We start from the raw sequence: 22,592 nt of genomic DNA, 5'->3' as shown, positions 1-22,592 counted from the left end.
ATAGAACTAGCTCAAAATCTTTCACATATTATTAAATCTAGCCTTCTATCTAGACAGGGGTGTCAAACTCAATTTCATTGGGGGCTGCATCAGCATAGCGGTTGCTCTTGGGGCTGGGTGGGTGTGGCCAGGGTGGGTGCCGCCTACTGGGTGGGCATGGATGGAGTAGGTGTGGCCTACTGGGTGGGCATGGCCAGCTCTACATCGTTCGCATCAAGGGTGCCTGTGGGGCCCTGGACAGGAGTGGGACAGATCTGAAGGTCTCTGGCAGAAGGGGATGGGACCAGGGCAAGTGCCAAGGCATGGTCCACTGGAGGAGTCTCACTGTTCCTCTCAGGCCATGCGGGGGGGCTGGATGGTGGTATGGGCTGCCCGGAGCCCTGGGCAGCAGAAGTCAAACACTCAGCCTGGCCCTCGAGCACCCGCAGCACTAAGCCCAGCCCCACTTTCCCAAGGGGCGCCCAGCTGCACTTACCTCCTCCTCAAGGCTGCTGTTGCTGTGCTTGCTCTCCTTAGCCAGGTTGTTCATGATGGGTACGAGGGAAAAGTCAGAGGGAGGTCCATTCCCACTCCATGGGAGGAGACCTGGCTTTGTATCCAAATCTTCCTTAGCAATAGGATGGGAGACCCCCAGGATAGGCCAGGAGGAGGGGGCAAGGAGATGGTGAAAGAGCAGCAGGCAGGACTAAGGTAGGACTTCCCTCAGACCCTCCCTGTCCTTCTTTCCTCCTTTCCTTCCTTCTTTCCTAAGTACAGAGTGGTGGGAAAATATTTGAGATGAGGGAAGGGAGAAAAACAGGCAAGAAACACAGCTGGGGAGATGTCACCCTTTGTTAAGAATGAAGAAATGCACCATTGCCTGGAAGTGGCCAACACATGGCCCTCACCTACTTCATATATCTGGCTTGGTGGGCTCTGGGGGAGGGGATGCCATGAGCAGCGTGAGAGTGAATGTTACCTGTGCAATGCCGCCCAGCCCCCAGCCTGCCCAGTTTCGGCAGGCAGCAAGGCGCTCTCCTCACAATGCCCAGAGGCTGAGCCAGGCGGTGTGAATCTGAAAAGAAGCATAACGCTGTCCAGCCCCTAGCCTGCCTGATCTCGGCAGGCAGCAGGGCGCTCTTCTCACAGCACCAAGAGGCTGAACCGGGCGGCGCAAATCCAAAAAGAAGCGTGAGGCCGCCCAGCTCCCAGCCTGCCCGGTTTCGGCAGGCAGCGGGGCGCTCTCCTCACAGCACCAAGAGCTGAGGCGGGTGGCACGAATCTGATGAGAAGTGAAATGCTGCCTAGCCCCCAGCCTGCCTAGTTTCAGGCAGCAAGGTGCAAAGCTGATGAGCTCAACCTCTCGGTGCTATGAGGAAAGCGCCCCACTGCCTGCCGAAACCCCTCCCCCAGAGCCCATCAAGCCAGATATGTGAAGTAGGCGAGGGCCATTTGCTGGCCACTTCAAGGCGATGGTGTATTTCTTCATTCCTCACAAAGGGTGACACTTCCCCAGCATGCACCCAGGGGGCGGGGCCGACACGGCAGGGGCTGGTTCTTCACTGTTTCCAGACAGCCTTGTGGAGCTAAGATTGAATGTGTTTCAGCATACATGGCTACCACAAAATTGTACATTGGCTCCCGACCAGCCTGGGCCAGGGCCAAAGCAGCGGGGCCCGTTCCCTCACTGTTTCCAGGATGGCTTCGCAGACCACATGAAACCACTTTGCGGGCCGCATCCGGCCCCCGGGCCTTGTGTTTGACATGTCTGATCTAGACCATCTCTTGCTCCATCTTAGTTTTGGTATAGCATGTTATTTCAATACAGTGATATTTATATAACATACTTTGAATATTAATATTCTTTTATTTAGATGCCTTAGAGCTGAAGATTTAGACTACAGTTGGGGGGGAGTGGATATTACAAGCTTTATAACGATTTGACTTTTCTTCAAAATTAAATATAACACTGGAAATGAAATGAGAAAATAAAGGGAGAACATACATCAAGGAATTTCTTTTATAACAAACGTTTAGTCTCAAGATAAAATACTTGATATTAAAATCACCATTGTGTTCTTGCATGGTGCATGCATGCGTAGTTTTGTTTAGAATATGTTAATAAACAAAAATAAATGAAAACAAGTTTAGCAAATTTGAAATACAAAAAAAAGGCAAAACTGAGAATAAATATATAAAAGGAAGAAAAAAACAAGCTGTTGAATTTCCAACTTCCCGCCTTTTATAGATTTGCTAATTTGTAATATTTATAAGTATTTAAGCTGCCTTAAAATCAATATGTACATGCTTTTAAGTGCTGGATAACTTTTGAACATTTTTTTTTCAATGGGACAATCCTTTATCTTAATAGAGGAATTTCTCAAGAGGATTGATGACAGCTTTTTTTGTTTAAAAAAACAACAACAAAGCAAAACAAAGTACATGAGCATAATAATCCTCTCTTGTTATGTCTCCAAAGCTGTTCCTCAGAGGCTTCATTTTAATTCCCCCTTAAAGTTGCCATATTTTCTGGGCTCCTTCAAAAGTGTGGACTAGAATTCCTAGAATTCCTGAGAGCTGGCTGGGGAATTCTGGGAATTGAAGTCCATAACTTAAAATTCCTGAGGTTGACAAACCTGTCCTAGATTCAGTGTTGGGATTCAGCCAGTTCGCAGCAGTTCACCAGAACCGGTAGCTAAATTTTGCTGAGTTTGGAGAACCGGCTGAATGAACACTGCTTTCGGAAGTCTGTTCTAGGCCTCGGAGGCCTGGAGGAGGCCTCCCAGGCCTAGAACAACCTACCGGAAGTGCATGGATGGTACTTCTAGAAGTTTGTTCTAGGCCTCGGAGGCCCAGGCCTGCATCCAATAAGAGAATCAGGTATTCAGGTATTTGAATCCCACCACTGCCTAGATTCATTATGTATGACTTTCCTCCCACTCTTGAGGCTGCAAAAAAGCTGGCATTCTTTGCATTGCCTTCCTTGCTTAGCAATATTCTGTTGCAGGAATGACGCAGAAGACCAGCACTGTCCTTCCAAGTTTTAATGAAAGACAAATTAAAGAAGTCATTTGGTGGAATCCCCTGGCTTCATTTGCATTCTCACCAAACATCACCAGCTAATTGAAAAAGTGTCTACAAATTGCTTTCTGCAATGGGAGCTGCAGATGGAGGCATGTTTTGAAAGGTAACTAGAGCAATAGGTACAGCCAGCAGGCAAAGTGCTTTTGCACAAGTGTTTGTTATGGGAGCATCCATAGGGAGATTGATGATCAGACTCCTTTTGAGCGTTGGTTTACTGCTGTTCTAGAATGGCATTATTTCAGACATGGTGCTATTCTAGAACAATGCTAATTCTTTAAAAAAAAATTAAAGTCCAAAACCTGTCTGACAGGTTTGGAAGCAGGGTGCTAGTTGTGAGCTGAAAGAAGGAGAGAGAACCTATAAATTTCAAGGGCAAACCTTGGGAGCCCGTGAGAGCCCAATTCTGATAAATCATATATCCTCCTGCAATCAAAAAAGAAGAGATGAGAAGCTGAGAACCATAACTAGATATGTCTAATGTAACAAAGACATGGACTAGGGCAGGGGTAGGCAACCCAAAACACTCAAAGAGCCATTTGGACCCATATCCCACCGAAAACAAAACACTGGGAGCTGCAAAACTCTTTTGATAACTAAAATGAAGATAACACTGCATATATCCTTTTTTACCTTTATTATAGGTGTGTGTGTGTGTGTGTGTGTGTGTGTGTGTGTGTGTATGTGTGTGTGTGTGTGTGTGTGTGTGACAGGAATATATATATATATATAGGTAAAAAAGGATATATGCAATGTTATCTTCATTTTAGATGTCAAAAGGGTCTCTCTCTCCCTCCCTCCCTCTCCTTCTGCCCTTGGTCTGCCAGTCCTCTTCCCCCACTCTCTTTCTTTCTCTCTCTCTCTTTCCTCCCTCTCACTCTCTCTCTCCCTCTCTCTCTCTTTCTCTCCCCCCCCTCTCTCCCTCTCTCCGATCTTATGCTCACCTGGCAAGCTGGCTTCAAACTGTTCTCCAACAAGTTCAGGGTTAGGCAACCTCGGCTCTTTTATGATTCATGGACTTCAACTCCCAGAATTCCTCAGTCAGCATAGCTCTCTCCTGCCCTTCCTGCTTCCTGCCTAGACGCAGCAAAGGGAGGAGCTCCGCCCAATGAGCTTTTTAGCTCCTTGGAGAACACTGTGAGTGCACTCTCTTTTACACACACACACACACACACACACACAGAGAGAGAGAGAGAGAGAGAGAGAGAGAGAGAGAGAGAGAGAGAGAGAGAGAGTTGCCCCTCTCTGTCTCTGCAAATAGCAGAGGAGGCTGAGAGCCACAGGTGAAGGCTCAAAGAGCCACATGCGGCTCTGGAGCCACAGGTTGCCGACCTGTGGACTAGGGGGTGATATGATAGCAGTTTTCCAATATTTGAGGACCTGTCATGAAGAAGAGAGGGTCAACCTGTTTTCCAAAGTACTTAAAGGCAGGACAAGAATGGATGGAAATTTATCAAGGAGAGAAAATTTTCATGTCATTGAGAACAATTAATGAGTCAAATAGCTTGCCTCCAGAGGCTGTGGGTGTTCTATCATTGGAGGTTTTTAAGAAGAGATTGGACAGCCATGGAATGGTATAGAGTCTTCTGCTTTAGTAGGGGGTTTAGAAGACCTCCAAGATACCTTCCAACTCTGTTATTCTGTTATTCCTTCTCCATTTAGAGCCAAAGATGTTAGAGAGGGCATACATTCTCAAATATATTTTAATAAGGGAATAAATTTAGATACACCCGTATCCATTTATCATTAAAAGTGACCAAGGGTTTGAGGTTGGAACAGAGCAGATAAAACTGTACCTCTTATCAATTTCTCTAATCAATTTTTCCAGCATGTCAACACATATCCAAGATACCAATAATTTTTCAGGACAAGTCTACTGCTCTTTCCAAAGAACTGGGTTTACAATGAGCCTGCCTTTGTATAATATCTGACAGTTATTTTAGAAAATACTTAAAGATATATTAGTAAGAAGAAGACTATCGAGTGATTAATTAACATTGTTTATGATAATTAACTATTATCTATTGTTTCTTGTTAAATACATGAACCCAGACATTATGCTGTTTGCTAAATATTGAGAATGTTATTTGGAAAAACCCTAACCCGACCCCCAATCCTAACCCAAATCCCAATCCTGATCCCACCTCATCCCTAACCCTATAAATTAAAAATTAATAAAATTTATATAGAAAAGAAAGTGCTGTCAGGCATCAGATAAACAGCTGTTTCAGAAGAAATAGGTTCCTCTGCAGCCTAAACCAAATGGCCATGGAGGGCATTGCCAAATGATTTGGAGAGGAGGATGCAAGCCCACTCTAGACTGAAGTGGCCAATAAGTGTTGGGCAGTTCCCATCCCCTGAATGTGCCATCTCCAGCATTGCAGATGAAGTGTTTGAAACCATGCCCATAAGAAGCCGCTTAGAGAGTGCTTGCACTTAAAGCGGTATATAAGTCTCATAAATAAGCCATGTCCAAAGAAAAGAGAACACATTGCTTTTATAATAATAGTAGTAGTAAAGTTGGAAGGGACGTTGGAGGTCATCTAGTCCAACCCCCTGCTCAGGCAGGAAACCCTACACCATTTCAGACAAATGGCTGTCCAGTCTCTTCTTAAAAACTTCCAGTGTTGGAGCATTTACTGCTTCTGGAGGCAGGCTGTTCCACTGATTAATTGTTCTCACTGTCAGGACGTTTCTCCTTAGTTCTAGGTTGCTTCTCTCCTTGATTAGTTTCCACCCATTGCTTCTTGTCCTGCCTTCAGGTGCTTTGGAAAATAGCTTGATTCCCTCTTCTTTATGGCAGCCCCTGAGATATTGGAATACTGCTATCATATCCCCCCTTGTCCTTCTCTTCGTTAAACTAGACATACCCAATTCTAGCAACTGTTCCTTATATGTTTTAGCCTTCAGTCCCCTAATCATCTTTGTTGCTCTTCTCTGTACTCTTTCTAGAGTCTCAACATCTTTTTACATCGTGGTGACCAAAACTGGATGCAGTATTCCAAATGTGGCCTTACCAAGGCATTGTAGAATGGTATTAATACTTCACGCGATCTTGATTCTGTCCCTCTCTTAATGCAGCCTAGCACTGTGTTGGCCTTTTTGGCAGCTGCAGCACACTGCTGGCTCATATTTAAGTGATTGTCTACTAGGACTCCGAGGTGCCTCTCACAGTTACTACTATTGAGCATGGTGCCACCTATGCTGTACTTGTGCATTTGGTTTTTCTTGCCTAAATGTAGAACCTTGCTTTTTTAAACTGGAATAATTAAAGACAATTTTAAATTGCCTCTTTGGTGCACTGGGGAAGAGATGAAAGCAATGTCATGAGGATATGTCCTTTAGGAACGGTTAAGCATTCTAGTTCAATCCCAAACATCCACGGATGGCTGGAAATTCCAGGAAACTATCGTAGGACTGGGTAGACCAAGCTTTTTCAATTCAATACTCTCCAAGTGTTTAGCCTAACAAAGTGGTGAGGAAATCTAGAAGCTGCCATCCCAACACTGTGTCAGACTGAAAAAGGATGATGTAACCCAGTATTTTCCAAACTTGGCAATTTTAAGATGTGTGGACTTCAACTGCCACAACTCCCCAGTCTGCATGCTGGGGAATTCTGAGAGTTGAAATCCACACATCTTAAAGTAACAAAGTTTGAAAAACATTGGTGTAGACCAGGGGTTCTCAACCTTGGCAACTTTAAGACTTGTGGACTTCAACTCCCAGAATTCCTCAGCCAGCAAAGCTGGCTGAGGAATTCTGGGAGTTGAAGTCCACAAGTCTTAAAGTTGCCAAGGTTGAGAACCCCTGGTGTAGACCATAGATGTCAAACTCGCCACATCATGTGACGTGTCACGATGTATCGCAATGATTTTTATATTGCCAGAGCTGTGGTAGGCATGGTCTCCATATGATGCAACCGGCCCTCAGGCCGGCAGTTTGAAACCCCTGGTGTAAACCATGTTGAGCTAAAGCAGTGGTTCTCAACCTTTCTAATGCCATGACCCCATAATACAGTTCCCCATGTTGTGGTGACCCCCAACCACTTATACATCACCGGGTGCCAGGGGTGTGGCCAAAGAAAAGGGGAAAAAAATGGCAGATAGCCTTGTTTGGTGACCCCCGTGAAATGGTCGTTCGACCCCAAATGGGGTCTCGACCTACAGGTTGAGAACCACTGAGCTAAAGGGATTAGCTCTTTTAACTCTATGAATTGAGCTTACTCCATTGGCTATCCTTCATGAAAGGCATCATGGGAAATTATTCTGTTTCTCCCTATTAAAACAAAATCACCCTTATTCCAGTTCCTAGTCTTATTCCTCTACACTTCTCCACCCCTATTCTTCACGAGGTCCTTTTATTTTTCAAGATACGAGAGTCTACTTTAGATGCGCTTGTCAAAAGACCTTGAGATTCGTGCCAGAACAAACCATTTCTTGACGCTAAAAAACCCTGACACTTTAATTAACTTCTATTACCAGATATTCAGTCTGTCCAGTTTGATTTGATAGCAGAATCAAAATTGCCACCAAAAGCCTGGCTTTTAAATAACTTATTTTTTTTTTTCAAATAACGAAGTGGCAAGAATAAAAAAAAGGAGAGGGAAGCTTATTAAAGAGAAAGCAATAGCAGAGAAGGTGAAAGACAAAAACCTTTGGGAACTGAGTTGAATTTGGGGAATGGCAAGATAATTAGCAATGCCTGAGGACATCAGAAATAAAGGAGGACAAAGGGGAATAATGAAAGCCATTTTATTTCACAGTTTTATTTGGTATTCATATACAGCAGTTCTAACAGAAAACTATTTTGTTACTGATGCTATGCTATTTAAATAAAGGCTTTTTTAACCATTTACCAAGTTTGAAGCAGTTAAGGAGTTGCGTTTTATTTTTTAAAAATTCATGTTAAGAAAATCCTAGCCGGTTTGCCTTAAATTGAGCAAAAATGAAAATAGATTGTGCTCATTACACCAGAATTTTGCCCTCTAGTGGTGTTGAAAATAGGCTGCAATAGAATAAGATTCCCATCCTCTGTTGTTGGTTAGCCTTGCCCCACCAACCAACTTCGTTTCAAAATATGCATTTTCCAATTGCTTTGAAAGCCTATTTGTAATCATAAATAGACAGATAGAAGCTTAATGGAAACTTATCATAAGCATTCATTGAGAAGTCCCAAATCCATAGATTCCACAGTAAAAGATCCCTAGAGATTGTTAGTATCCCAAGAAACTGTCTATTTGTAAAATCTAAAAGAAAGAGCATGAGAAAACCTTGCTGGATCAAACAAATTCAGCCTTCTCTTACAATGAGTGAGCAGCCCATAAGTAGGTTACTGAAATAAGTGCCACCTGTTGTTTATGTTATTCAGCAAAAAGCATATGGTGCTCAGTACTAGAATTAATATCCAGCTATCATGGTTTCTAATAACAGAGTTGGAAGGAACCTCCTGAAGCAAGAGACTTTATATGAATCCAGATAAGTGGTGTTGAAGGAAAAATCTTCATCAGGGTCCAGTCGAAGCTGGAAATAAACAACATGGTGACTGCTTTAAAAAGAAGGTTGTAGTTTATTGAAGGGGAGAGCCAGACATAAAGATGGCTCTGGAAAAAGAGAGACCATGTGTAGTAGGGAGTGGGGTTTTATATCTTCTTGGGCTTTTGTTTGGAGTTGTTCCTGTGGCATGAACTTTGTGCCTTTCTGGTATTCTGATGGTGGTGGGTTAATAAGGTGACCAACTTTTTTACAATGAAAAGGAGGACACAAATAAATTGAAGAAAAAAATATCGTAAATAAAAGAAACATTTTATTCATTGCAACAATAATACAGACAACTTGCATGTGCAAAGTTTGCCAGCCAGGTGTTTTGGCGCGCTCAGCAGCAATTCCTATTGGCTTTTGAAACGCCGTTCTGGGCATTCTGTGATAAAAAAAAAGCCCTGCAGATTAGTCTTCAAATATCGAAAAGGAGGACATGTAGGAGGACACTTTTTGAGGGAGGACAGAACTTACAAAAGGAGGACTGTCCTCCCTTGGTCACCTTAGGGTTAATCCTATAATGTCCCAAAGGTCATATTCTGCTTTCCTGGGGCTGTAGCTGATGAATGTTGGATTTTTTGGTGTGAATGATCGTTGATTCTAGGGATTTTTCTTCCTAATCCCAGTTTCCTGACTCCAATCTTTCTGACAAGATTATCACATCTGCATTTCTGCAGACCTGGTTTCTGTCTGGAGCAGAGAGACTTGGGGCTTGGTTGGTTTTTGCCTTTAAAATCCTTTGGGGAAATATATTTTGCCTTTGGGGAAATATATTCTGCCTTTTTAATATTTCTCAAAATATTTATTTCTCTGGATTCTTCCCACAGTGGCTGTCCAGTCTCTTCTTAAAAGCCTCCAATGATGGAGTACTCACAATTTCTGAAGGCAAGCTGTTCCACTAGTTAATTGTTTTCACTGTTGGGAAATTTCTCCTTAGTTCTAGGTTGCTTAATTTCCATCCATTGTTTCTTGCCTTGCCTTCTGGTGCTTTGGAAAATAGGTTGACTCCCCTCTTCTGATCGCTTTATACTCCACTGAAGCTTATCTTTCACACCTACACATAAGATTAAGGGTGGATTTTAAAATAATAGTCAATTGAACAATGCAAACAAACCAGTCACTGGTCTAAAATGATTTGTAAACCCAAACCATTGGCTTCTTTTGGAATTAGTTTTATCCCTGTTGTAGTTCTATTTTCTTTTCACTCACAAACCTATATGTCCTCTCTTCATATTGGATGTATTTGCACCAATCATATATGACTTTTTATGGACATCTCTTGGTGTTGCTTCTACTTATTCTATGAAGTATGTACAGGGATTTGTAGGGGAGTTCCCAGTTTTGTTTACTAGTCAGAGGAAGACAAAATTTGGAAGTTTTGCATCCAAAATGAAGCATCTCTTTCAGCTAACCTTCAGTGGAATTTATTTCCACTCTGATTCACACATTATTCCCAAAATATGATTTGGTTTTATATGCTCTGTTGAATGTGCCACATTAGCTACGTTGCAACATCATATTAAGCTATAACTTTAGTTTTTATATCAAAAAGTTTTACTCAGTATGGTAAAACAAATTAAAGAAATAATCCAGACAAGATTATTCATAAAGTCATCAGCTCAGATTTTTGAAAGGAGCCATTTGGGAAGAAAAGCCCACTTGTTTGTGTTAGCTTTTATCTTATTGTTTAAAAGTTTCAATAGAAATTCATTCTCTCTCTCTCTCTCTCTCTCTCTCTCTCTCTCTCTCTCTCTCTGTGTGTGTGTGTGTGTGTTTGTGTGTGTGTGTGTGTGTGTGTGTGTGTGTGAATGGTATATTTAATATTGTAAGTGATCCAGAATCACCCTGTGGTAAGATGGGTGGCCAATAAATTTGATAGATAGATTTAATAAATAAATAAATGTGTATTTTTAATAAGTTCATTCTGTTATTTTTCAGTCCACTTTCTTAACCTCATCAAAAAGATTTTCAATTTTATTTATTTCTTCTAGGAAATTTTAATTCTCTCTTTCCCAGTAATTAATCTCTATCTTCCTTACTAGACCAAAATCTCCATGCTGTGCTTCAAAGTTTAAGTTTTAGTTGTTCTAGCTTTTTTCCCCATTAATTCTACATTCAAGAGTTTTGACCTAATTTTGGAATAACTTTCCTTATATCTTCTGTGCTGATGGTAATGGCTGTTGTTACGGTAGATGTGTTTTAAATGTATTATTTCTACCTGAAAATTAGGAGACCTAAACTTGTGAAGGATGACAATTCAAAACAAGCTTCAGCTTGTGGAGGAAAGAGCCATTAATTCTTCATATCACGCAGGAAATAAAATTGAAAATCATCTTCAATAGAGCAAAACAGAAATAATGCTCCAAAAAAGCTATGGAAAGTATGCTTACTTTCCTATGTAGATGTACATACATACACACACTACCGTTTCTGACAGTTGCAATAGTTCTCCAGATTTTTTTTAGTTCAGACAGGTAGCATTACAATTAATTTAATTAGAGAGAAAGGGTTATTGTTCACCCAATTTGACATCTGTTTCTGCCCACAGTTTTAATGATAGCCAGCTTGTTTTGAGTCTGTGACTGCTTAGAGATATCTCCACTTCATAAGGCGCTGACGCAACTGTGCTGGTTTTTACAAAAAACACAATCAGATCTCTTTTCTCTGGAGATTCTTGATGTTATTAATCGCTAGGCCCGTGGTGGCAAACCTATGGAACGGGTGCCAGAGGTGGCACTCAGAGCCCTCTCTGTGGGCACATGCACCGTCGCCCCAGTCCTAGGCCTTCAGCTGGGTTTTATAAAACTTTTTCATTTTAGGCCTCCACTGCCGTGTGCAAAAAAAAAAAAAAGGTTCAATCAGTCAATTTCAACTTCTCGCGGGAAAAAAAAGATCTTGCAAAATTGGAATTGATTGATTGAACTTTTTAGTCCCACCCAGTCTGCCATTACCACAGCAGCCACGCTCATCCAATGGGCCACACCCACCCAACTGGCCACACCCACCCAGCACCTGACGATGCATAAGTGGGTTTTGGGTTGCTGTTTGGGAACTCGTTCTCTAAAAGGTTCGCCATCACTGCGCTAGGTTCTCAAACTTCCTGAACAACTAAGAAATGCGCAAAATTATTTTAGCCTATGCCAGTGGTGGGGAATTTCTGGGAGTTGAAATCCAGACTTCTTAAGGTTACCAAGGTTGAGAAACACTGGTTTCTGAGGTATCTATAGACAGGGAATGGTTTGCATTTAGAATAGTCAACTTCATTAATTATATCTGCTTTAAAACAAAAAGTCAGTATACACAGGGCAGAGGGTACAAGGGATGTATGAAAATGAAATTATGTTAGTAAAGGGGATTAGAATTCATGTTCATGGGAATGTATTAAATTATTTTCAGGTGTCGATTCTACCTAATATTTCCATTTCTTTCTTTCTTTCTTTGAAAACTGGGGGGAAATCATGTCTCTGCATTTTAATTGTTTGCAACAACATTTTGCTGATATAGTTTTAAAGATTTGGGGGAGTCCCAGAGAAAGGTTTTGGGACATCACTCTTTGCAGAACTGGTCATGAACTAAGTTCATCAAAGAGATAACAGATCGATTGCTGAAGATAAATTCATTTGTTTTTATTAGCTCACCACTTGGGAGACTAGGAACCAGATGCCAGCCATAGCTTGAATATTTATGTATGCATCTGCTGATTATATATGTGTTTCTTCTTTCCTTAAAATATTTTGACCATGAGACATTTCATTTTTTCAAAAAAATATAAAACTGTCTCTTTACCTTCTGGTCTCTGTTCCCAATTAAGTTCCCTGACATCTGCATTTAGGATGGCAGTGCTGCTTCTGCATATTTGTTTGTTTATGGCCTTCAAGTCCATCCTGACTCCTGGCAGCTTCCTAGAGAAGTCCCTGAAGTTTTCTTGGCACCATTTTTGGATTTGGAGAGAGAATAGTTGGTTCAAAGTTACCCAGCCAACTTCATGGCTCAAGCAGGAGTTATTCAGGGTGTAAATAGGTGCCTTTAAACATGACATCAAAATGGCTCTCTGTATAATGGTAATTCCATTATATAAATACATCTAAACCAGGGGTCTTCAAACTTGGCCCTTTTATGACTTGTGGACTTCAACTCCCAGAATTCCTCAGTCAGGCATGCTGGCTAAGGAATTCTGGGAGTTGAAGTCCACAAGTCATAAAAGGGCCAAGTTTGAAGATCCCTGATCTAAACTTTCATATGTTGTACAGCTTACTAACCTTTTATTTCAAAGCCTGTATAATACTTGTATAACCAAATCCCATAATCCCATAAAATAGAAATTGCTGAAACAGAAAACATTGGCTACCATATTCATTCAGTTAAACAAAGTAAGTAAAAAACTACCAGATTTATTATTCTGAAGCCATAAAGAGAATAATAGTTGGACAAAAATACAGCAATAATGATTAATGAAGAAAGGGGACTTCATGCAAATGGGTCTTCTTCATGAGAAGTGGGTACAGCAGCATCCACAGCCAGCTGTGATGGTATGAAAATGACATGTTCCAAAGTGATAACATGATGCAAATCATGCCGTTACACATCTTGGCGCCTGACGCAAGTATGCAAGTTGCAGAATTTCTGTCATGATGGACATTTCATCATTTGTCCTCTTTACAGTAACCTTTGGTGAGTAGCTGGCAGCTACTCATATTTATTCATGGGATTTCCAACAACAGTAATTTCAGAATTGTGCAGTCAGCTTTGCACTTTGGCGCTTTGGCTTTGGCAGTGACATTGTCTGGTTAATCTGGTTTCCATTCACGAAAACAATGCTTCCTTATGTGCACATTTTCAATGTGGAGAGCTTCACTGTAAAAGTCTCATAAACATGAAGGCTTTAGATATGTCTAGTTTAATGAAAAGAAGGACCTGATAGCAGTGTTCCTATATCTCAGGGGCTGCCACAAAGAAGAGAGGGTCAACCTATTTTCCAAAGCACCTGAGGGTAGGACAAGAAGCAATGGATGGAAACCAAAAAGGAGAGAACCAACCTAGAAATAAGGTGAAATTTCCTGATAGTGAGAACAATGAATCAGTGGAACGACTTGCCTCCAGAAGTTGTGGATGCTCCAACAGTGGAGGTTTTTAAGAAGAGATTGGACAACCATTTGTCTGAAATGATCTAAGTCTTCTGCTTGAGCAAGGGTTGGACTAGAAGACCTCCAAGGACTCTTCCAACTCTGTTATTCTGTTATTTTGCTTTCTTAAGAAGGGTGTACAGGTAGTCCTCAACTTACAATAGTTCATTTAGTGACCAAAGTTATAACAGCACTGAAAAAAGTGACTTATGACCATTTTTCATACTTACCACCATTGCAGCATCTCCATGGTCATGTGATCAAATTTGAAACACCTGGCAACTGATTCATATTTATGAAGATTGCAATGTCCCAGGGTCATGTGATGCCCTTTTGCAAACTTCTGAAAAGCAAAGTCAATGGGGAAGCCAGATTCACTTTACAACTGTGTTACTAACTTAACAACTGCAGTGAGTCACTTAATAACCATGGCAAGGAAGGTCATAAAATGGGACAAAATGCATTTAACATCTGTCTCGCTTAGTAACAGAAATTTTGGATTGAATTGTGGTCATAAGTCATATCTGAGTCATATTTGCTTGACTCAAAGTAAAAGGTGAACAAACAACATTTTTAGCTTTGAGCTGCATTCTCCAATTTGGTGTTCCCCAGATGTGTTAGAATCATAATTCCCAGAGTTGAGAATTAGCCAAGTTGATATTTTATAGACATTGCCAACATCAATCTTGTGAAGGTAACTCTAAAAGCTAAATTGGATGTCTTTGAATAGGGGGAATTACACTTGATACATGATAAGGCAAAATTCACATTCCTGTTCATAATGTAAAGCACATTTTATTAGCCAACACAAGGACGTTTGCTGATGACTCAGCAAAGAAGGGTTGAATCTGCTGGCTTGAGCATATTCTTGGTTCAGCTTGACTTGAGGCTCAGATCAATCTGAATATGTGAACTAGCTCTGTGTTAATAAGAGAACCATACGTTATTTGTCTGAATCCATAGAGAAAAAGATATTTCTAAGCCTTGATGGACATTGTTTGCTGATCCTACAGTAAAGAAGGTGATGGTATATTTGCCCATTTATCACAATGTCTTCATTAACCCAGGAAAAGTCAGTCTTATTTTAGGCCAGTCAGACAGCTACAGAAGACACTTATTGAGAGATTTACTGAGTCATTACCTTGGGTGTAGGTTTAAATTAAATTTACAGCCTTGGTAAATGGTTTTAGGGCTCCACACCTACGGTTCCCACTCTAAATCATACGTGCAGTTTCTCCAGTGAGATTGTTTGATCAGAATATCATTAGTTTCTTTCTTTTTCATAATCACAACAGTAACTAAGGATGTGCAGAATGGCTCCAGTCCGATTCAAATCATTGCATTAATTTTGGATTAAAAAATAGATTTGATTCAATTATATACAGGATTTTGGGAAATCGATTGTATTGGAAAAAGAAAGAACCGTTTAATTCAATTATTTGATCAAGTTCCATTCAACTCTAGACTGAATCCGTGCATATTCTGAACTGGATTGTACAGCCCTTTGGATTTAAAGGGGGAGAGACTTTTTTGGGCCAGAGATAGTTGCTCATGTATCAAGCAGCTTTTTAAAGCAGCTGCCTTTTTTCCTGGTTTGGGGTGGCTGCCCCACAGTCATACTACAAGCAGAGGAAAAGTCATATTTAGAATAGAATAGAATAGGATAGGATAGGATAGGATAGGATAGGATAGGACAGGACAGGACAGGACAGGACAGGACTAGACTAGACTAGACTAGACTAGACTAGGATAGGATAGGATAGGACAGGACAGGACAGGACAAGACAGGACTAGAATAGAATAGAATAGGACAGGACAGGACAGGACAGGACAGGACAGGACTAGACTAGACTAGACTAGACTAGACTAAACTAGACTAGACTAGACTAGACTAGACTAGGATAGGATAGGACAGGACAGGACTAGAATAGAATAGAATAGAATAGAATAGAATAGAATAGAATAGAATAGAATAGAATAGAATAGAATAGAATAGAATAGGACAGGATAGGACAGGACAAGAATAGACTAGACTAGACTAGACTAGACTAGACTAGACTAGACTAGACTAGGATAGGATAGGATAGGATAGGACAGGACAGGACAGGACTAGAATAGAATAGAATAGAATAGAATAGAATAGAATAGAAGCCAGAAGGAACCTTGGAGCTCTTCTAGTTCAGCCCCCTTCTCAAGCAGGAGAACCTATACCTGGGGCAGGCAACCTTGGCTCTTTTATGCCTCGTGGACTTTAACTCCCAGAATTCCTGAGCCAGCCATGCTGAGGGGAAAGGGAGAGGTTTCCATGCTGAGCCATGCTGGCTCAGGAATTCTGGGAGTTGAAGTCCATGAGTCATAAAAGAGCCAAGGTTGCCTGCCCCTGATACCGTCTCAGACAGGTGAATGTCTGAGTGAATTTAATATAAGGAATTGCTAGCAGATAAAGGTAGTCTTTGATTTATGACTACATGGGAGGCCAATATTTGTGTTGATGGCGAGACAGTGGTTAAGTGAGTTTTGCCCCATCTTATTATCCTTCTTGCCACAGTGGTTACTGCAGTTGTTTAGCATCATGGTTGTTGTATATCTGGCTTCCTCATTGACTTTGCTGACTAGAAGGTCACAAGCAAAGTGGTCATAAATGTGAACCAGTTGCCAAGCTTCTGAATTTTGATCAGATGCTGCAAGGGTCATAAGTGTGAAAAGCATGTCACTTTTTTCAGTGCCATTGTAACTTCGAACGGTCACTAAACAAATAGTTGTAAGTTAAGGATTACCTGTAGTCTGAAACACTTTTTCTCCTTCGAAACTGAAACTCCACTGACAGTTAATACTGACCACCTGCATCCAAAGAGCACAGCAACCCATACAATAGCAAGAAGCACTCTTGCGTCTAGACTGGGTAAAGTCATTGGGAATTTGGAGTGGGTGTACATTTATCCATCAACTTAGAAGTAAGGAGAAATTTCTTGACAATTAGAACAATTAATCAGTGGAACTGCTTGCCTTCAGAAGTTGTGGGTGCTCCATCACTGGAGGTTTTTAAGAAGAGATTGGACAATCATTTGTCTGAAATAGTATAAGGTCTTCTGCTTGAGCAGGGGGTTGGACTAGAAGACCTCCAAAGTCTCTTTCAACTCTGTTATTCTGTTAGTTTGTTATATGCAACTCATAAGACAGGGTCACTGTTATGTATTGACATCAGAGTTAATGTGTTTTGATTCAAACGTGTCTCCAACAGTTTTGGAGGGAAAGTTAAGTTTAAGTTTGAGTGGGAAAACAGCTTTTGATTTGATTGGTCGCGCCTAGAGGCGGCAAATATAAATAGCTGTCATTCTGTTGGTTAACCTCAGTTCTGTTTCTGATGCAATAAATCATGTTGTATTAAACCAGTCTGGTCAATTTCTCCGAAAAACCCACTACACAATAGTCACCTTGGAAAGTTCTTAAGAAGTAAGAACAGAAGAAATGGAGGGTTGGAATGGACCAACTCCAATCAGGCCTACCTTTCATTCTATTTTATATAGAGCAACCAGATCCCTTTAAGTTGGCTACAAGGACTCATAAAAACAATAATCACCTTGCATTCATGTTCTATAACAATCAGTAGGAAGATTAAGTTCTCTTAAGTTGGAAAAAATATAGTTGTCACACTTTTAATTATTAATATCCCTTTCTTCCACGTTTAATTTCTTTTTAAAATGGGGATGGTTTCAGATGGCTTTTCTAATTTACTGGAATTTTTGGGTAGCCATTCTGTAGCACAACTGTGTTTTTGTGAAATAGTAGTTCTTTGTCTTATTCCTGAATTTCTTACATTTGAATTCATTGGATATTGCTGGGTGGTTAAACAATGGCTATCTTCACACAATACATGCAGAGAACAAAAATACAACAATCAAAATATAATAAAGAGAAGAACGAATACTGTAATGATATATAATAAAAAGAAATATGCAATATTGGTTAAAGTAAAGTAAAACTGAAGAATAAAAGGAATCCACATGATTCTAATATAAAACCAGCTCACTTCTTTTATATAATATTAAATTGGGACCATATAAAACATATTGCTCCTTATTTTTATAACATAAGGACGTTTCCAAGATCAATAGAGGACTCATTTCTTGAATCTGCTCTTAACATTAGCAATTCTTTGCAATAGAGCCAGAGACCTTCATAAAACTGTCCAATTCCATATTTTAGCAGTATAATTCAATGTCAAATTATCTTTGTATTTTAGATTAGCTAAAATGGGCTTGAAAACTAGTTTGGTGGAGTGGTTTAAGGCAGGGGTCTTCAAACTTGGCTCTTTTATGACTTGTGGACTTCAACTCCCAGAATTCATCAGCCAGGCATGCTGGCTGAGGAATTCTGGGAGTTGAAATCCACAAGTCATAAAAGGACCAAGTTTGAAGACCCTTGGTTTAAAGCAACCGGCTAAAAACCAGGTGACTATGAATTCTACTTCTGCCTTATGCTTGAAACAGCTGGCTGATTTTAGGCTGGTTCCTTTCTTTCAGCTCTAGGAAGGAGGCAGTGACAAGCCATTTTAGAAAATCTTTCCAAGAAAAATGCAAGGATTTATCCAAGCGATCACCAGGAGTCAAGGACTTGATGGCACACAAACAAACACAAATGCACACACACAAATACAAAGGGGAAGGGAGAATTGGATAGTAGGTAATTCAGAAATTTGTGGGAATCCAGTTGCAGTTTATTCAAGAATCTGGACATCACATACGGTTTGTAGACACAGAAATTATGATCTGATAAGTTGAGAGCTAGAGTGGTGTAATGGTTACGTTTTTGGACTCATGTTTCCACTTACCTGCTCATTTCTCCTACACAAACTGCTCCATCCCCTTGTTCTTTTTGCATGACCTTTTTCTTCCAGCACTTCCTCAGATGCAATCCCCTGCATAATTGCTTTGATAGGTCCAAACATTCCTAACATTTGGCTTATGCCTATATGCCAATAATTTAAACCTTAAAATCTTGTCCTTGGTGTATCAAGCAAATAACAGTTAAGAGAATGATTATTTCTGTTGCCTTTCAAATATTTGACAGCTGTCAACCTACTTCCTCCTTAGAATATGAACCTGGGATCTGATTTAATTGCAAGTGAAAGAAGTTGCCTGTGGCTTTTCCTAAAGCTGCTTCCATGATACCAACCCACTACTGTGTGGTTGCAGCTAGAATTCCTTGCTCTTGCTAGCTATTCTCTCAGGAATCATAACAATGAGTCTCTTTTTCCCATTCAGTGGAAAAGTGTATGAGAATGGTGCATTGACAGATAAAGGCAAGAGCTAGTGATCTTCCATCTTCTATGCAACTATTTATAGCTTCCCCAGTATCAGTGTTTCTACTCCCTAATCCTTCACAAGGCACTTTGAAACTGAGCTGCAAGAAGCTTCATTTCAGTTGATACTGATATGCTGAGGAAGAGGTCACCAAGAGTAAATCAGAGATCCTTTCAGTGGCCAATAGAAACATGCAAAGATCAGGATTCAATCAGTGCTTTCACCAAATGTCCTCTGATTTCTCCCCCATGCTAAGAATCAAGTAAAACAATTGCCTAATTTTCTCCTCTCTCTATATTAACAAACAGCAAAGGTGAAATGCTACCATGCCAGTAGATTAAGTTTGGGAGGCCAAGAATTGAGTAAAATATAAATGCTCACAAATCAGAAAACAGGCGATCCACAAGCTCTGGAGATCTTCAGCACTGCAAAAGAAACATTTATCCTCTGATTTCAAACAAGCTGCGATGGAGTTAAAAACAAAAAACAAAACAGCTTCATATAAATTATACAGCCCATTTTATATGTTCATAGAGGCCTACAGTTGGTTTTGCACTATTGTATGAAGATGTTCCTGAAAAACACCCACTGTACTACCAGCCAAATATTTTTATGTATTTATTATTGTGCATATATGTGTATATGTAGCACTCTTTAAATCAGGAGTCTTTTGGACTTGAAGTTTGAAGACCCCTGCTTTAAATAGAATTATCTATGGCACGGAATAAAAAATTTCCCCATTTCATAAGTGTGGTGATGCCTCTATCTCCTTTTGTTTTAATGAAGTGCCTTTGTAACATGGGAAATTCATTAAGTGGAGAAAATCTGATTTCCTTTTGGCAAAATGGACATGTTTTGCCTAATTATTGAGGAAAAGTTGCATATATGATTGTGTTGTTGTTAATTGCGAAGTCGTGTCCGACCCATCGCGACCCCATGGACAATGTTCCTCCAGGCATATATGATAGAATGATTCAAATCATATATTCGATAACAACTGTTAATGTAATTATTATTTTTCTTTTTACAACCCTATAATCCCTTTATTTGGAGTGGAGTTAGGGTGACTAAATGGAGCTGAGCATTTACTGGCCAGATGCCCTTTCTGACACCTATGTGGAGTTTGCAGTACATATTTTCTGTTTGTGTCCTGATAGAAAAACATCTGTTGCTGCCTAGGATTGAACTTTCAATCTTCCAAGTGGGAGGCAAGTGTCTTCACCTCCAAGCCACCACACCACTGTTAATGTAATGATTAACTCTACATTTGAATATATTTCAAGTCTGAAAAGAATATTTATTTTTATTTGTATTCCACCTTTATTCTTTATTTTACAAATAACTCAAGGTGACGGAGATATCCAACACATCTTCCTCCTCCCACAACTACATCCCACAACTACATCCCTGTCAGGTGGGCTGGGCTGGGAGATAGTGATTGATTGAAAGTCTACCCAGCTGGCTTTCATGGCTAAGTTGAGATTTGAACTCAAACTTTGGGGGGTTTTAGTTTTAAAAAAACATGCTTCTTTGTTATTGCTTATTCCATGCTGTATTTGTATCTTTGAATCACTGTCAATAAATATTGCATTAGGATAAGGAATCTGTGATCATTCAAAATATCATAGACATTGAATCATTATCTCCATTCAGACAAATGGGATTATAGTAATAATGATGATGATGATGATGATGATGATAATAATAATAAAGTTGGAAGGGACCTTGGAGGTCATCTAGTCCAACCTCCTGCTCAGGCAGGAAACCCTATACCATTTCGGACAAATGGCTGTCCAGTCTCTTCTTAAAAACTTCCAGTATTGGAGCATTCACCACTTCTGGAGGCAGGTTGTTCCACTGGTTAATTGTTCTAACTGTCAGGAAGTTTCTCCTTAGTTCTAGGTTGCTTCTCTCTTTGGTTAGTTTCCCCCGTTGCTTCTTGTCCTGCCTTCAGGTGCTTTGGAGAATAGCTTGACTCCCTCTTCTTTGTGGCAGCCCCTGAGATATTGGAATACTGCTATCATGTCCCCCCTCGTCCTTCTCTTCATTAAACATAACCAATTCCAGCAGCTGTTCAAATAGAATAAAATATTGACAATATATATAAATACCATTAGATGCTATTAATTTGTTAGACAAACCACCAGAAAGTAGCATGAAATAAAAATTCAAAGCATGAGCTGGGGGAGCGAGAAAATATAATTGCACCAAATCTATACCAAGTCACTCTACTCCAGTGATGGCAAACCTTTTAGAGACCGAGTGCCCAAACTGCAACCCAAAACCCACTTATGCATCATCGGGTTCCGGGTGGGTTTGACCATTGGCTCAGTGTGGCCCATTGGGTGGGTGTGGCCCATTGGGTGGGCATGGCTGTGGTGGTAACGGCAGACTGGATGGGACTAAAAAGTTCAATCAATCAATTCCAACTTTGCAAGATCTTTTTTTCCCCACAAGAAGTTGAAATTGACTGATTGATTGAACCTTTTTTTTTTTTTGCACACGGCGGCAGAGGCCTAAAGCGAAAAGGTTTTATAAAACCCAGCTGAAGGCCTAGGACTGGGGTGACAGCGCGCATGCCCACAGAGAGGGCTCTGAGTGCCGCCTCTGGCACCCGTGCCATAGATTCGTCACCACTGCTCTACTCTATACTTGCAGCTTGCATCCATCAGATTTGTACATCAATTCATACACTGTTTTTTTTCTTATTTAAACTTCTCAATTCTTTTTTTTTAAACTCCAATCAACTGCAAATCTTTCCCTTCTTCTTCACCCATACGTTCTTCTTTCTTTTTCAATTTAATCTTTATTTGTTCTCTCTGTGACCAAACCATCAAATGTACTTATTTTGTACTGGCTGCTTATTTCTGTATTCAATTCACATCCATTCATCAGTCATTCATTCTTGATCCTATCTCTTCTTGTTTTACTTCATATGCTTCTTACATTCCTACAGCTTTCAACTGCCTGTTATGTTTCTCAAGTCACATCCAATTCTCACTTTCATATAGCAAGTAAGCAGGAACACGCTGTATAAACAGCTGTTTTTGCTTCTTTCAACATTTATTTTTCACAACAGATCACATGCTACCCCTTATCTTTCTATTCATATTTGTGTATCATAACAGTCCTCCATCTATTTTTCCACCTTTAATAATACTAGGGCACAGAAATGAATCTTCTTAACAGAATAATAGAATAACAGAGTTGGAAGAGACCTTGGAGGTCTTCTAGTCCACAGGTGTCAAACTCGCTGCGTCACGTGATGTGTCGCGACGTAGCACGACTTTTTTTGTATTGCTGGAGCTGGGGTAGCGCGGACTCTGCATGATGCAACCGGCCCACAGGCCGGCAGTTTGACACTCCTGTTCTAGTCCAACCCCTGTTCAAGCAGGAAACCCTATACCAGTGATGGCGAACCTTTTAGACACCGAGTGCCCCAAAAATACCCCGCCCTCGCTCGCTCTGCCCCCTGCCCCGCCCACCTGCAGGGCCAGCTACCGCTTCCATGGCCTGCCACAGATCGCCCAGGTGACCCTGCAGTGCCATGGCAGCCAAGTCCTCTGCCCGCA

Source organism: Crotalus tigris, unplaced genomic scaffold (genome assembly GCF_016545835.1).
Source record: "Crotalus tigris isolate CLP2741 ecotype Arizona unplaced genomic scaffold, ASM1654583v1 scf7180000017625.6296891, whole genome shotgun sequence".
NCBI lineage: Eukaryota > Metazoa > Chordata > Lepidosauria > Squamata > Viperidae > Crotalus > Crotalus tigris.
Note: the sequence above shows the minus strand (reverse complement) of the source record.